Below are 11,841 nucleotides of genomic sequence, written 5' to 3' on the forward strand. Positions count from 1 at the left end.
CAGGATGCAGTGGCTGGCCATGGAATTATTTGTGTACTGAAGTAGGTGTATTTGTGGTATTGAATGGAGCCATTGAGGCATGGTGTATGCCTGAAAATAATGCAATGAACTAAAAACACACAAAGTGTACAGTTAGTGTACATATAGGTTAGCTTAGGCTATTAGAGTATTTATAATGTGACAAATTCATTAGTAAAGAGCTGGCTGTTTTTTTTTCCAGGCATATTATATTAGCTAGAACTTATTTTGAGGACAGATATAACTTACAGCTTTATTATCACTTAAATTATGAGTATACTATATCACAGGCCTAGTTTATGTTATAAATGTGTATTATGCTAACTTTGACAAGGAAAACTACGCATACCTCTCTGAGTTTCTCTCAGGTTTGATGGCTGATGACATCTTGACGAGTGGCTGAAAAGTGCACTCCAAGTCTTTGAGGTACATGGATGAGTTTTTAAAGCTGCAGTTCAGTGTTTAAAGTTGCGATTTGGACAATAGTTAACGACCTGAGGGGAGCAATATTGAAGCAGGTTATAGCAGTTACCTTGATGAAAATAACAAAGACAACAATTTGGAAGATTCAGACACTGATGTCAACCTACTAAGCTGCTAACCTGCTAGTCAGGACTTGATGTGGTGGTGAGACACGTTGGAGGAGGACGAACGGCGAGACAATATCACCCCTATCAAGATTCACCTGATGCAACACTGTCACTAAAACCTTTATTTCTTAGCCTCCGAAGGAGATAGAAACATGAAATTAAAAACCATTTGAGAACTTTAGGCTTTTCTTGTCCATCATTAGCTTCACACTAATGTTTATCATCGTCAATAATTGTTAAAGAAAGTTGAACTGAGAATTTTGACAAATGTGTTGGGTTTTTCAATTACAATTTCTAAGGCAAAGCCACTGATTTACATTAAATTTTTCAGAAAATCCTCAGATGTGTTTGGGTTTTATAACATTTTTTTGAGGGCACCTTCAGGCTTAATGGATTAAAACGTTTTGATTAAAAAAATTTGGATGCTTACCTTGTTTACAAGAGTTTTCTTCAGCAGTGGATGGTCCTATCTATTTCGAGGCAAGTTAATAGCAGACAGCAAAACTTGACAGCGAATGCTCTGATGTGATGTCATGTGGTCAGGTGACATGAAAACCTCTGGTTGGGAGTATAAATTAAAATTGTGTTTAATTTTGTCTATGGGGAGTGTTATTTGCTTGTAGGCAAACAGAAAGAAACAGGTTTAAACCCACAACCATGATTTTCAATTAGACTGACAAAAAATGCTCTTTAAATAAACTGCACAGTCGTTTCAATTTTTTCAGTGAATGTCCACTCAATGCTCCAGTCTTAAAGGAGAAAAAGGGGATTTTTTGCCTGGTAAAGTGAATTTGGTGCTTGAAGACATTTTTTTAATTTATAATCTGAACTAAAAATGCTGAACTCCTTGTTTCCTCTTTGACGCCATCATCATTAAAAGAGTGAGTCAACTTCTTATGACAGGATAAAACTTCAACATTTGGTGCTTTTGTCACAGCTAAGAAGAGCATTTACCTGCTGATCCTCGTTTTGCAGCTCTATTTCAGTCAGCATGTCCTTCAGTTGTACTTACAAGTAAATCATTGGTTTTGTAAACCATGGATCGTGGACAGAAGCCCCAAAGCTGGCACTAAGAGCAGGTTGATGGATTGAAACCAACCTCTGGATAGTAACAGCCCAAGCAGCTAAGTGTTTACTCTCATATTGACTGGTCTTTTGTTTTCCACAAGATCTTTTGTCTTTAAAATCACAGTCTCAATCGCAGGCTGGTCTCTTTTTAGCAATTTGAAAGCACTGTGACCACAGCAGTGTGGAAAAGCAACCTTGTCTAAGGCACTGGATTAAGACTCCAGTCTCTCTGGAGGCGTGGGTTGAAATCCCACCACTGCCATTTGACACTGTCTAGGTAATGCTGTCAATATGATGATTATACAAGGCTTACATATACTGGCCCTGCTTAACTGGGGCAATTGGATCGCTAAATCTTGTATGCAGACTGGATTACCAAAATTGGAGTTTCTTGGAAATGATTGGAAAATGGAATGATAAACCACTGATGACGAAAGGCAAATTGATCCATTGTAATTTTGAAACACTGGAGTAGTGACTGAGAGAGAAATAAGCTTGGAAATAAGCTTATTTGTAAGATGAGAAGGCTAATTAGATGAGAAGATCAGTACCACTCTACACTGTAAAAAATGTCCATAGAAATTACGGTAAAAAACTGTCAAATAGCAACAGTAAAATACCGTAAAATCAAAAATAGTATATCACTGTAGTAAATACATTGAATTACCGTAAATCAAGAAACAGTAAATAACTTTAAATTTTACGGTCTTACTAAGTAGAAAATACGGAATTTTACTGTGAATGTTATAAAAAGTTTGCAAAATTCACGGTAAAATACCGAAATGTCACAAGCGTGTAATTACCCTAAAATTGACGGTATCATTCTGTCTGAATTACAGATTTTGCTGGTGTTTACGTTTAAATTTACGGTACAAAACCATTAAATCATACCATCATTTCTATAGAAAGTAGAATGTTAAAAAGTATGGTATATTTAAGCAACACATCAGGACAGGCCGTGGTACGTGCTTATTATATCACAGGTAAGGGGCCTTGTTGGCCGCCGCCGGTACGAGCTCAGAGGGGAGGGGTAGTGTGTGGGGGGGGCGCTTTTTTCAAAATGTTCTCCTCGTCTTTCAAATCGTAGACCCTAGCTTTAACGGAGGCTAGAAATGTTGTATTTCAGTTCCCCACCGTTTCTTCGCGCCCACAGGAGCAGAGTCTCTTCTTCAGGTGAGCACATTCATTCACGTTAGCTAGCTAACGCTGCTAATGCTAGAAAAATGTTTAGCTGTAACTTCTGTAGCAAGTCGGTTAAGACTTTGAGGGGTTATGTGCTTCATTGCAAACTCCATAGAAATGAACCACATTGTTTATTTAAGTGCACTGGCGCCGGGTGCAAGCAGACATTTTGCAGATATGGAGCGTTTAAGGCGCATTTTTACCGGAGGCATAGTATATCTGCTCCTACTCCCATTGGGGTTGCATGGGGTAGAAATGCCCACTAAGTATATTAGTTAGTAGTATATTCTTTTAAATTTATGTGAACATTTTGTATTCATGCATTCAATTTAATAAAACTGAAGCACATTTGAGCTTGTGTTTCAGTGCATTTGTGACACTACAGAGTAGGTTGAAGGCTGGTGACTGTTGCTTAGATTCTCCTTTACAGTAAACTGAAGACATCCAGTACATCTTTTAACATGGTAAGAGCAAATTCTCTTAATTATCTGTGCACTTGTATAAATTAGCTTGTCTCTTTAACAAGTGTTAATATTTAAATATTATGCTACTGTCACCTTTCAGGCATCGCATCCAAAGTTCTGACTGGTTATGGACTTAGAGGGAACAACTTAATGGCTTTGTGTCAGCCAGGAAAATGGCGAGTCTCTAATCCATGTAAATGCCAAAAACAAGCTGTTTTTGTTTTTAACTTTTAAAGATATTATTTCTGCTTTACTGGACAGTGGCACTAGAGATAGACAAGAAACACAGTGGAGAGAGAGGGGATGATATGTAGCATGGCCCAAGGCACAATTGAACCTTGGCCGCTGTGATATTAAAAATATGTGTTACATGGTCTTTGGCTGGCCCAGCTGCTCATGTTTTTGAGTCATTTGCTTGTAATTTGTAACCTGTGTGTTGGAAAGAGTGAAAGAGTTGATGATTTCATATTTCACTTGAGGGGATGTATATCCTGTCTTCTTATATCTCCTTACACTTTCTTTCAGGTAGTCTACTAGTGGTTGTACTTGACATGGAGTCATCAGCTTCTTTGCTGGCCTACTAATCTACCCTTGTGATCAGATACCAGTCTTGTCGAGGATAAATAGTGACAAGTGATTGCACAGTTGACTTAACAATAAGTTAATTTAACAATAGAAGGCTTTATGTTAATCTCTTTTTATAAGCACTGGTTGCCGCCCAGAAGGAGACCAGCCACACATCAAAACAATGGCTGAGGGCTGAGTCTCAGGAGAAAAACAGACCACCACACACTTCTAGTGGGTCATGAGTGATGATTGAGAAGATTTATGTTTGTACAGGTCCGTATGTTGTTGTTTTTTGTTTTTTTTAAATTCTGCATACTCTACCTTTAAGCACAGCATAAATCTAGGCCTTTCATAATCTAATTGTGATGGAAATAATGGAGAAACTGGTTTACTCTTAATAAAATATGATACAAGGAGACTTGGATGTATTACGATGTATTGACACTTAATCTAGGCAAATTCAAAGATAACATAACAAGTGAGAATGATCCCTTTAACACCTTAGCCATATAATTTAATTTAACAAATAATTTCACCTTCTCCACAGCACGGTGCAGCTGGATAATGCAAGGCAGTCAACTTTGCAGGAATGCGGTATGGCCAGTACTCTGATTTGTTGTCATCGTTATCAGTAGTGAGTACATTTAAATAGATAGGCTTCTGAACTGATGCTGCCATTAAATGTTTTTGTTTCTTCATACCTGTCAAATACTTACATGGCCACATCAATAATTATGTCTCCCATATATGTCTACTACCCTGTTATCTGGAGTTCCTTAAGGGTAAATCCTCGGAACTATCCTTAAAAAAATCAAAATCACTGAGTCAATGTCAAATCAAAAGCATTGTGTGTTTTCAGCTGTAGCCTCCACAGTTTCTCCCTCAATCTCTCTCAATCTATTAGATCTGCTAAATCTGTTAAATGTTTTAAGCGCCTCCTGAAATCATATTTATAGGTTGGCATTTTTATGAGATGTTTTAAACCTACTCTTCATTCACCATTTAATTGTTTTTCTGTTCCAACTTCTTTAATTAATGTTTTGTTTTTTGTTGTTGTTGTTGTTGTTGTTGTTGCGGGAAGCACTTTGCAACAGTGTAAGTGCTATATAATAATAATTATCATTATGATCATTAACAATTTTTTCTTTGTTGTCTTTCTTTGTCTGGTTGCAGAGAGATTCATGCCAGTCCACAGTAAACACCTGATTGAAGACTGCTGGTGAATTTTCAAGCAGGAATGATGACAACACCTGCCCAAAGTTCCAGTTTCCTTAACATTGTACCATGTCTGTATGAGACTCTGTCCCACCTGTCTTCAGTCAAGTCTGGACCCAATGACTCAAACACCAGTCTTGTCAAGGCTAATTAGAGGTAAGCAATGGTTTAAGTCAGTGTAGCAAATGAGTAGATGCAAGCACAACTCAAACTTCACTCAATCGATCTCCCTCAAGTGCACGGTGCCAACAGCTTCATACAAACATACAGTAGAAAAAAAATCTGTATTATGGACAGGATTCAGGATTTAGGCTGCAATTCAACAAGGGTGAAACAAATACTGATGATCACTTAGTCCTGAACGGTGACTGTTTCTACCTTTCACACTAATACAATAAAATAAATGAAATACTCCTGATGACCTGCAAAACTATATTCCAGAGTGCTGGTTTCATTCTATGTATAGCTCATTGGAGCTCAGTTTAACAACAGAAGGCTGAATTTATCTCGTAGGTAGGTATGTAGGCATCATGCTCAGGCACTGCATCAATCTAACCTTTGCTTTGTTTCTGTTTTCTGGCTGCAGACAGGATCATACCAGTCTACAGTGGACACCAGATGGACAACATATGAGTCTTCAAGCAGAACTGGTGACTGCTGAATGCTTTAAGTTCCAGTTTCTTGAACACCATGTCCATGTTAAGAGCCCTCTTCAGCTAAGTCTGGACTCAGTGACTCATTAGTGTTGATCAACACAGGGCAAGTGATTCATGATGTTTATTTCTTCTATGGACTATCCTTCATATGTATGGACACACACTGTCTTTTCAAGATGTCAAAACTGCCTTGTGAGTATACTGGACAAGTTCTGTTTTTCACAGAGAATGTGTATATGCAAAGAGAGGTTCTTAAAGTTTATCAATTATAGTCTGTACTTTGGTTTACAATGGGCTTAATTGGTTATTTCCTTTATAATTTACCATTTGCATTTGCTGACTGTAAAATCTACGCCAACAAACTGTAATTCCATATGTGTTGTACCATATTTTTTACGGTGAAATTCTGGCAACCACAGCTGCCAGTATTTTACCGTAAAGTTGAACTTTGCAATAAAATACCGTACTATATCTTACAGTTTTACCGTGTTTTTTCACTGTTGGACTGTAATTAGGTTTACAGTATATCTGTTATTTTTAAAAGAATTTACCGTAAACAGGTTTATATAATAACTGTTATTTTTACAGCAAATTACTGTAAACAGTTTTACTTCTATAACTGTTATTTTTTACAGCAAATTACCGTAAACAAATAACAGTTCTCTACTGTGAAATTTACGGTTGCCAAATTTACGGTTGACTGTATTTTCTACGGTAAAATTCTGGCAACCACAGCTGCCAGTATTTTACCGTAAATTCTACGGAATTTTTTTTACAGTGTACGGATACAGCTCCAAAACCTGCCGACCAACACTTGTAAAGCTAACTCTAACGTTTTACATTCACTTGGAATATCAGTAGCAACTTTAGAACGTTACCACACCAAAACACCAAAAAATAGTCCCATGAAAAACCTTGATGTAAATCTTTTGTTTTATGGGTACAAATAATAAAGGAGGTGTGTATGAGTAGAGTCGTGGTGCAGCAGACGTTCCACCCACCAAACCTGTCGACATCTCTCTATACAACCAAGTTATGATGCAACTTGGTTGTATAGTGTATCTGTGAGGAGAAAAGGAAAGAAAACAATTTGCAGAGTGTGTCTTTGAGTTGGTAAAAGGGTACGGTTATTCATATGTCTTTGTGTTAATTTATGCGTTTCTGTGTGTGTACATGTGCACTGTGTGTTTTTGTGGATGTGTGTGTGTGTATCCGAGTCAACGTTTTCTGTACCTTTAAGCAAGTGTGTGGGTGTAAAGTGTTGTTTATCTCTGATATAACCTTCTGTCTCTTTAGTCTGTTCCAGTTGAAACAGCTGCAGGTAGGATGATACATTATGCTGCTGCAGTCCTTAATTGTTTCCTCTCTTTCCTTCTGTCTCTCTCTATGTGTTTTATAAAAGTAGAAACTAATTTTTTTTTGTTTTTTTACTGCAGCTTAATAATTGTCTTTCTCTCAGACAATATTAAAAGTTGAAACTGTCATGCGTCTCTATTCATGTCATTTTTTGTGCACACATTTATATTTTGTAGCGAAATTGTTGTAATTCAAAGAGCACTTAAATTTGAGCGAACAAAGATCTAGTCTGTGCTGAAAAATTGCATTTGCGTGTTTGCTGTTATTCACATGAATGCACAGTGACAGCCTCTTTATTTGTTTGTCTTCTCTAACATCCCGGCTTTCTGCACCCTCAAGCTTGCCTGCTTTTTCTCTAAATCTGAAAGAATGTTAACGTTGTGTTGCCAAAAAATTTGTGCACATAATTTCTGATTGGCTGTTTTGCCTCCAATCACAACACGATAAGTAGTTCTATTTTGAGCACTAATCTTGTCGAGCCCATGTTTACTGAAGTTCACCATTTATTTCAAAATCACAGTGAATCAGTTTTAGGTAGGGATGTCCCGATCACATTTTTTTGCCACCGATACGATCATCTGTGAGTGAGATCAGCCGATCCTGTCACACCGCTGTGAGGTCAAGTTGGGTTTTTGTCCTGTCTCCATGTTTTGTCTTGTCATTTCCCGTTTTATTTTGAAAGGTAACTCTCCTCTCGTTTCAGGTCACTTGCCCTTCCTCGTGTGTCTTGGTCTGATTGCCTGAGTGTTTTCACCTGTCCCTTGTTACCATGTGTATAAGAGTCTGCGTCTCCCTTTGTCTTGTGCCAGTGTGTCGTCTTTGTTGATGTCTGTGTGCGGTCACCCTAGCCAACCACAGTCTCGTCTCAGGCCTCTACCCAGTACCATTTGATTTATGTTCAGCTTCCTCCTAGATGAGTGATTTTTCTGTTTTAAGTCTCATAGTGTAGTGCCTCCAGTTTTCAGGAGAGTTTTTGTATGTTTGACTTCTTTTGTTATTTCTTTTGCCTCCATAGCGGGAGTGATTTTCTGTTTCTAGTTAACGTTTCATAGTCTTTTGTGTTTACCTCCGTTAGTGGAGCGATTATTATTTCTGTACCTTTTGTAGCCACGCTTCTCCCATAGGGAATTGTAAGAGAGCTAAATTTCTTAGCCTGCTTCTGTTACTCGGTCTCGGAGGATTCAAATCTGATTTTGCAATAAAGACTTTAATTGAAACAATCCTGCATCTGCGTCCTGAGTCCTAGCCCGGTTGTGACAGATCCATGGCCGAGATTGATCATTATTTGAGTTTTGTTATAGCAGCTGCTTTAGCGTTTGGTCAATCTGCATAGCTTGGTAGTGCACTGGGACCTCCTACAGCAGCAGCGAACCTGATAAAACGACCACAAAAAGTAATTCTTATTCAGTCAACAACATGGTTTTTACTTTGTTCCACAGAGCAGTACAGAAAACTACCAAGTATCCTTCAGTAAGGACAACTCAATTTACACAATATAATTTATTAATTACATCTGTTAATTTATATGGATTAACAGACTAAAAAAAATGATTGCTTCTGTTCAATAGTGTAAACAGAGCAAATAATAAATAAAAGGCATGCCTCAGAACGTTAACATTACTATTACACAAACTAAAGAATAATAGGAATTCAAGTCAGATACAGGCTGTATTCAACTTGTAACAAAGGTAACTAGTAAAGTAAATTGTTTTAAAGGTGATCAGTGACTGGAAGCATTAATTCCAATCTACTGATCACCCATCGTTAAGAAAAATCAGCGATCATCGAGAATGATCGGCAGCCATCAATCGGGGCATCCCTAGATTTAGTCATCACCGTTTTCCATTTATCAAGTCATTACCCTTTTGATGATAGAATTTGCTACTTAGATAATTTATTAATTAAACTAAAAGCCCCTAATTAACCTCTCAGCTGATATCTTTGCTTATTTCTTCACTAAAAAAGGTGGCGGCCATCTGTAGCCAATTCTCTGTACCACAACTAGTCTCCCCTGGTTGAGGGCACATCACTTTCCATGGTCAGCCCTCTCACTGCAGGCAATGCATCTCCAAGCCAAACATGTACAATCCCTCCCTGCTCTCATGTCCTTATCTCACTGTACTCACTCAGCCCTCTAGCTAAGGGCAAGGCACCAAATAGCCTGACTTGCTGCAATCCTAGCACATGTCTCTTCATTCAGAATGAAGTATCACTCAGCTCATCTCCTGACTTGTAGCTGTACATGTGCGCTGGACCCCTGAATCTCACCAACATCCTCCATACCATATCTCACACCATTCTCCCAGCAAGCACACAAATGCTTCACTGGCTTCGGGAACGTTTCCAGCCACATTCAAACAGACTCAGGTGACACGTCTGCTGAAAAAGCCTTCACTTGGCTCTGCTCAAGTTGAAAACTATCTTGGTGCCAAGAAGAAAATGATAAGCTGGACAATAGGTGCCAATATATGACTCAGAATAGTGCCACACCATTTTCCTGAAGACGTCTTGTTCAACAGGACATATTTAACCCAGATGCCACATGTCCTTATCTAACTATTGTTATGTGTCTTGCCTGTTGTCCTTCTTCATACATACTTGTCTGGAACTGGATTTGGGCAGGCTCATTCTTATCTATATGACCTTGGGTACCCTTAAGTATAGAGGACAAAGATGGCTCCATCTAGACACCAACAGTCATCATAGAAACTAAAAAGTGAACCACATTATATCAATGTGAACGTTGTTATGACCTGAACTCTTGGAGTGTGAGTAAGGCCTAGAAAATAAGATAAGCATTTGAGGTGGGAAAACTCTTTCACAACAGCCTCCATGATGATTCTGACCCCCCTTACCATGACGAATGCCAGTAAAGGACTTATACTAAAGCAAATGCATGCAGGCAACTGGAAACATGTGCTCAGCTGACCAATATGCAGTCACTGATGTTAGCTTTCATATCACAAAAAGGTGGTTTCAAATTATGTGAGTATTACATTACAACTAGAACATTACAATTTGTCACTGGACCACTGTGAGTGTAGCATTTAAAAAAACTCAACAAACTAAAAGGTAGTTACTGATATAACCCTGACATACAGAGACAACTGGCCACAATATAATTGGTCAATCACTACATGGTGTACTGCTCTTATGTCTATTTCTTTCCAGTAAAACCTTAGTGTAATTTCCCTACTCAGCCTTGGCTCTGGTTAATGTGCTCAGTATTTGGCCTGCCAGCATAAAGCTGATAGTGCCTGAAGTTGAATGAACAGCTTCATTACTGCCAATGATGAAGAGTTAGGCTGAGGTGTCACAAGTCATCAGCTTCACATTGCTGCAGATAAACAATGAAAGGCTACATCTCTATGCAATTTTCATCTATTCACTAAATAATTAGCAGGATGCTGCATCATAGAAAAAAAAAAAGATATTCAATTCAAATGTGACCTTGATGAAATAGATGCTTTTTTCAACATAAATATAAAAGATTAAAAATGAAGTCATGTGCCTTGAAGCATTTTAGAGATTAATATATTATTGTGAAATTAATAAGTTCATCACAAAACCATTACTATAAACACATGGAGCCATGGATCACATGATTGATAGCCTTTGTCTCAGACAATTTGTACTGGTAGTGCTCAAGATTCTCAACTGTGTAAGATCTAGGTTTGAAACTAGAATACATAAGTTAAGTGTTTAGAAGTTTGAGAATCCAGAATCCATTTGCAGTAGCTGCAGTGCACAAATAAATTTGACACCTTGAATGCATAAACAAGAATTAAAGGGTTATTTCTTAATTGTTAGCGCTATAACATCTGTTTGTTAATGTTATATTGTAAAATATGTGGACATGTGGACAACTCTCCAATGCTGTTTTCTCTTAAAGCCTATACAGTATGAGATTGTGACATTTATAATTTGGGGACATCTGTTGGTAGTATTAAAAAAAACCACTGTAGCAGACACATAAACAAGTTTGTGCATGAATAAAAACTTTGCACTTTTGCATCAAAAAGATTAAAACATATGAAACAAGGACTTGAATATGTCTCATTTGGTGCTACTTGGGCTGAATGTGGATCTATTCATAACAACTTGAGTTTTTACATGTGCTGTTTTATAAAACTTGCTTTGTACTCAATCTGGGCAGCCCAGTGACATTAGCTAGCTGTCTGGACATATAGTATGGATATTCTGCAACATTTATCACAATAAGTTTTGGTTGAAATATTCAGTGATACCCTTGACTTCTGGATACGCAGTTGCAAAAGGACCTTTGAAGAAAAGTACATTTTACATACATCTTTTGAGTTATCAAATTAGGCTTGGACATTATCAAGTTAAACCTGTATGTATTTATTTATCTTTTTGACCAGTGCAACAAGATGACATGTTATCAGCTTTTGAGTCAATATGGTAAACAGTTGCTAATTTACACATAATATAATGGGCAACATTGGCATTCCTTTGGAGTTGTGTTTCTAGCCAGTTTTTACTTTCCTTTAAGCTCTGCTTTGGTCACTACCTACTCCTATGGGAAATATGAGGCTCCTTAGTTACTAAAAGCTCCACTACATCCACCACCCAATTGCTAACTTTGTTTGTTGTCTGCTGTTTGGGCCTGAGCAGGTAGCATATAGTATAAGAGCTATTTGAGCTGAAAACGGCTCCTTGTCAGTTCAATAAAGAATAAAGCTGCACCCAGCTACAAGAAAAATG

General features: G+C 37.8%; 1 long non-coding RNA gene across 3 annotated transcripts; it reads left to right on the forward strand.

Moving 5' to 3' along the window:
* Window positions 1-1,690: 1,690 nt before the first annotated feature.
* On the forward strand, window positions 1,691-6,367 carry LOC139606306 (uncharacterized). Of its 3 annotated transcripts, none has more exons than XR_011684597.1 (6): window positions 1,691-3,322; window positions 3,423-3,515; window positions 4,028-4,162; window positions 4,437-4,523; window positions 5,063-5,260; window positions 5,691-6,367. It is a non-coding gene; the product is annotated as an uncharacterized lncRNA (long non-coding RNA). The 3 variants fall into 3 exon arrangements; XR_011684598.1 differs by having other exon boundaries at window positions 1,691-2,849; window positions 3,289-3,322; window positions 4,028-4,523; XR_011684596.1 differs by having other exon boundaries at window positions 4,028-4,523.
* The last annotated feature ends 5,474 nt before the right edge of the window (window positions 6,368-11,841 follow it).

This window comes from Trachinotus anak, unplaced genomic scaffold, assembly GCF_046630095.1.
Source record: "Trachinotus anak isolate AG129_WGS33_773 ecotype Australia unplaced genomic scaffold, CSIRO_AGI_Tana_v1 ptg000021l, whole genome shotgun sequence".
NCBI lineage: Eukaryota > Metazoa > Chordata > Actinopteri > Carangiformes > Carangidae > Trachinotus > Trachinotus anak.